Raw genomic sequence first — 6000 nt, 5'->3', positions numbered from 1 at the left:
AGCTGATCTGAATATAAAATGCAATGTCTAATATCATGTCAAAGCCAATAGGCAGCTGAACTGAATACAGCATGTAATATCTAATAGCATGTCAAAGCCAATAGGCAGCTAGACTGAATACATCATGTCAAAGCCAATAGGCAGAATACAGAATGTAATGGCTAATGCAGTGTCAAAGCCAATAGGCGGCTAGACTGGATACAGCATGTCAAAGCCAATAGGCAGAATACAGAATGTAATGGCTAATGCAATGTCAAAGCCAATAGGCGGCGAAACTGAATACAGAAAGTAATGGCTAATGCCATGTCAAAGCCAATAGGCGGCTCAACTGAACAAAACATACAATGTGCTACTGGTGAACATTGAGCAACAAATATGCACAGTGGTGAAACACAAAGTCATTGGTCAAACAAAATTAATCAAATGGCAGGACATTCCGCCCTTTGACCAATGAATTTTTGTTTCACATATCTCTTGTTTCAAAAAAAAAAAAAAAAAAAAAAAACATCAGCACAGAAAAACATTATCAGCAAATCAGATTTGAATGATCAAAGCAATACCTGTAAAGCAATAGAAGTGGATTAACATATAGATCTCATAACCTTTCACATCAGATACATCTACACAGAAAAAGCTGCAACTTTTATACTCTGAATGAGATGATAGTGTCTCTAATTCAACAGTGTTAGCAATTTGATGTGGCATGAGTACTACTCATGTAAAGGTGCACGGTCCACCTGAAAGGTTTGCTGGAAGGTAAGCAAAAGTCAAAGTTCCATACGAAAGGGAAAAAAAAAACACAGCTTAGTTCCAGTGGAAGAATGCAATCAAACAAGTTGAACTTGAACTGAAGGCGCAGTTTGCGCAAAATGGATCCATGGTGATGGCACTTTACTCAGCCAGGTTCAGGTTGGGGGTTCGGTCCCTTCCCTGACCCCACACACCGGAAGGGGGACCACACAGCACACTCAGGGACAGTGGCGAAACGTGGTAGGATCTGCAAAAGAAACAAGTATGACTTTTCTTGCAAATAACATTTGTCATTTGAACTGTACCCTTCCTCTTCCTTTCCCTGTTTTATAATCAGCAGGACGTTTTGGGGGCCCTTTGTTATAATTTCTGCAGGTTCTGGAGGATCACTTGGGGCTTCAACCCACACACCAGCACTGAAGTTTTTATCTGCTGCACCACAGCTTCCCTTTTCTTGCACTGTCAGAAGGGCTGGGGCAGACTCATTCTTTACCAAACCTCCATTCACTGCATTTTTGTCAAGTTGGGCCATTCTGTCTCCAATTTGTATGAATGAATCAGATTCTTTTCTAGGTATCAGCATAATTTCGATTTCTCCTTGGTAATTTGCAGCAATCACTCTCCCTAAAACATGATCAATTTGCCATTTCTGTCCTGGTAACTTTCCTCTCCCCAACTGCTCTGTGACTGCTTGCATGACAGATTGCGCTCGTGCGTGCTGCACAGTTTTTATCAAATCTAGGGGAATGTGCATCTCTCTCATCTCTGCCCACCTGTAAGTGGCTTTTTCTCTCAGCTGTTCACATTTCTGGGGCACCCACTTAGCCATCCCCACTAAGGCAGAATTCTGGGTGTACACTTCTCTCTCTGAATTTTTCTCATTAACATCTGCAAGGTAATTGAACCAGTTAGGTGCAAGCCATGTGGAAAAACAAACAGCTAAAACATTACCAATGAACCAAGAATCAGCGTAAAAATGACACATCTCACGTAGCTCTTGCTTTAAAATCTGACACACATTGTACAACGCTGTTCCTTCTCCTGCGCCATAAAACAACATTTCAGTCAATGAATCATTAGTAAAACAAACATGCTTTTTATCTTCAGTGAACACGAATTCAAATGGTGCACACAATTTCACTAGTGACTCTTTTACCTGTGGTACTCTAGCCCTGTCTTGCAAGTACCAAATCCAATGTATAATTCTAGCTAGGGGCACTATTTTCTTCCCTTGTTTTTGAATTACATGTACATCAGTTTTTACCTCTTGCACTGCGCAGAAAGCTAAAGTCTGCATTATTTCATTTGCCAAATCACAAGCGCGCAGCTGCATATTATTTTTTCCAGTGACCATATACCAAAGTGTTAGGATTTCACTCAAATAGGGGCTATTCTGTTTCCAAAAATCAAACAAGCTAATGAAACTCGGTGTCTCTTGCTTAATACAAACAGTAAGAAGCTGTAAAATCTTTCGTTTTACTTGTGCATTTTGCAACGGTAACTCGTAAATCACATTCTGAGCTCCGTCGTTCTCGTCCGTGTTATCAGTTAAGGAATGCGCTTTGCCTGCCAAAAACCCTGGCTCACACAAAGGCTCAGAGCAGCTCAAAGCTGTCTTAACCCCCTCATTACTGGAATGGAAAAAGAAAGATTCTTCTAAAACAGCATTTTTATAACTTTCAGCATTATCTTGAATTAATGTATTCTGGCTAATTTGCTCACGTAAATTCTCATTTTCATGTTCCAACTGCCTACATTTCTCCTGCATTTCTCTGTAAGGAGATAAAGGTATCCAAACCTTTCTGTCATCATTACTTCCAAAAGGCACATTTTCTAAATATGCTTCATCACCATAACAAATATTTCTCAAAGGACCCTCAGGCAATTTAGCTACACATGCATTTTCAAACATGGTCTGCCGTGCTTCTGTAATTCTCCAAACAGAAAACAATTCACAGTTTTTCATAGCACCATCGGGCAGTTTAACAACACATGCATTTTCAAACATGGTCTGCTGTGCTTCTGTGATTCTCCAAACAACAAAAAACAATTTCTGTAATTCTCCAAACAACAAAAACAATTACACTTTTAAAGTGTGCACGTAGAAATCCACTAATTCGTCAAACCCCTTGACCGGCCCTTAACGACCTCTTAACGACCCCACTTCTGGTACCAAATGTAGTGCTTCTGCTCTTATCTGGTTTTTGGCACTTACATAACATATCAAGAATGCACTTCTGAGTTCAAAGAAGACTTTTATTGTTGTTAATTCTTCCCCAACCGCGATTTTTTGAATGGCGAATCAGTAGATTTCAAGCACACGTTAATGAAAACAAAATATATCAGTTTGCAATATACACAGCAGGTTATATTTATAAGATATTGAATGCAAAGCAAAACAAATACTTCACCGTGTGAGAAACTATTTACAGCTTCATCTTTCTAGGGTCTGCAAGCTGATGACTCCCTGTCAGCTGCGAGAAAGAGATTTATCTACCCACACGGGATGCTGGCAACTGGCGCCTAGTTCCAGCACAAAGTCAGGCAGATTCAAATCTAATTCTCTGAAGCCTGTGACATTCGTTACAAGGGTATGCCCCCTCCTCTCAGACTCGGGAAAACTACGCAAGCCTTTGGAGACTGGCCAGATCTCCGAGACTGCTCCTCTTCCCAAGCTCAAGCAGAGAGAAAAACAACCAATGTACCCTCTCTTATCAGGTCTAGTCTACTGTGAGAAGAAAACAGCTTAGTTCATCTTGTGCAAAAACACAGCTTGGAAAAATACAGCTTGGATTCTCAACTGCAATGTCTAACTTCACGTTAAAGGCAATAGGCAGCTAACCTAAATATCAAATGCAATGTCTAATGTCATGTCAAAGCCAATAGGCAGCTGATCTGAATATAAAATGCAATGTCTAATATCATGTCAAAGCCAATAGGCAGCTGAACTGAATACAGCATGTAATATCTAATAGCATGTCAAAGCCAATAGGCAGCTAGACTGAATACATCATGTCAAAGCCAATAGGCAGAATACAGAATGTAATGGCTAATGCAATGTCAAAGCCAATAGGCGGCTAGACTGGATACAGCATGTCAAAGCCAATAGGCAGAATACAGAATGTAATGGCTAATGCAATGTCAAAGCCAATAGGCGGTGAAACTGAATACAGAAAGTAATGGCTAATGCCATGTCAAAGCCAATAGGTGGCTCAACTGAACAAAACATACAATGTGCTACTGGTGAACATTGAGCAACTAATATGCGCAGTGGTGAAACACAAAGTCATTGGTCAAACAAAATTAATCAAATGGCAGGACATATGATGAGCGAAACTTGTAATGAACCAACATACCAAGTTGCGCTCAGTATTGACTAGAAGGTTTTGCTTCCAAAGATTTCAGCCTCAATAAGTGCATTGTCTATGCCACATCCACTGAGATCATTTCCTAAACACCGTAACATAACTTTTGTGGAAAAGGCCCATCATTGACTAATGATCATCAAATTCTACTGGATGTCTCATACAAATGTCAGCTACAATATGGAAAACACCTTCAAAGCAAACAATTGGCAGGATAGGCTGGTCTTCTTCAAGCTGAACACACACATTTCAGAATTTTTTTAGAGCTGTGTGTACTGTTGCGTATTTTGTGACTGGAGATGGTACTACTGGTAAAAACCAAACCTTCTTCAGTGGGACGGTATTCTGGGTGATCAAAGCATGAATTCCAGCCCACAGAGGAACTGACTTTTCTTCATCCTTCAGTGCGCACCAAATAAGAGATTTGATAAATTCAGTTAAATAAGCTTTGCAGACCGCAGCATAAGGTAGAAGAAGATCCATGTCCTCGGACACTTTGAAACTTTCTGGTAGACTGGGACTTGTTGATGGCTTCTATTGATTTTGCACACATTGGCAAGGCAGTTGGGTCATAAGTTTTCAGCTTTGTTTATGCCTACAGCTGACACAGCTTGTTTTCCAGCTGCTACTTCATTGGTACAGTCTTGAAAAAGCACCATGGCAGTATCATGTGTGCTGGATGTTCCAGATAAAGCAGAGCTGTCTTCGAATCAAAAATTATCAAGAGCAGCAATTGTAAATCCTATCTTTGTAAAGTGACTTGGAAATGGTATGCTTTCAGATTCACAAAATTTTACAGCATGAACTGCTAACAAGTTCCTGCTCTGTAATATGTCATTATAAAAAGTTGATACACCAATCCTATTCATTGAAATGATTAGCTCTCTACTTTTGCACTTGTCAAAGATTGCATGGGCAGTGATCATGTGAAGTGAAGTTTTCTTTTTGCTGTGATGTAATTCATAAACCATGATTTGAAAAAGACAGTACATTTGCACAGCACAAGCCTGCCGGTTGAAGGGATTGTCTTCCACTTCTTCGCTTACATCTTCAAAGCCATCACCAATGTTGTTGGCTTCTGTTCCAAACTCAAGAACTTTAATTTGTAACAGTTTTGCTTTGCTGGTGTTAAACAGTGATGTAAAAAATGTTAGGACATCAGGCATTCTTGTTGACTCCCATGATTTACGGAGCTCTGAGGCATCATACTATTTTTCGTTGAGTCCAAAATCTAAATCTTTAAAGATGTTTCTTAAAATGGTTCCTGCTGATTTTAAAGCATCCTGTGATCTTATTTTGGCAGTAAGAACTTCAGGAGTCAAATCAGCTGAGAACACCATAAGTGTCTAATTCTTTTTGTTAGACTGACAAAAATGTATTCTGTGATTGTACATTCTCACCAGGAAAATTGTAATTTCATTATTATGGATCAATATAGTTGCAGCAATGTTGACCATTATTTCTCTGATCTCACTGAGTGTGAACCCATAGCCAGCACTCAATAGTGCCTTTAAAACTTCATTTGCTGTTTTTCAAAGTGTGCAAACTTAACTGAACGCTGGTGGTAACGTTGCTGCTGGGAGATCATTGTACATTTATATTTTCGAATGTATGCACGCATGCAGTTCGGGTGGACATACAAATCCGCTGCAAATACATTCTCCCTGTTTGCTACAACTTTCTGCTCTTTTTTCCCACTCTCCTGCGTCTCCCACCTCCCCAGCACCCCTTCCAGGATCTATTTAATGGAGGCTGCAATGCGGTCACGCAGCTGGTGTGCCAAAGGCAAGCCCGTCTGCACCTGTCTGTGCCTGGACCACGCCAGGTACTCTACCACTGAGCTTTGCTCTTTAGACACCGGATGCAACAACAACTGCTGGCTGGC

This window comes from Pleurodeles waltl, chromosome 2_2 (genome assembly GCF_031143425.1).
Source record: "Pleurodeles waltl isolate 20211129_DDA chromosome 2_2, aPleWal1.hap1.20221129, whole genome shotgun sequence".
NCBI lineage: Eukaryota > Metazoa > Chordata > Amphibia > Caudata > Salamandridae > Pleurodeles > Pleurodeles waltl.
Note: the sequence above shows the minus strand (reverse complement) of the source record.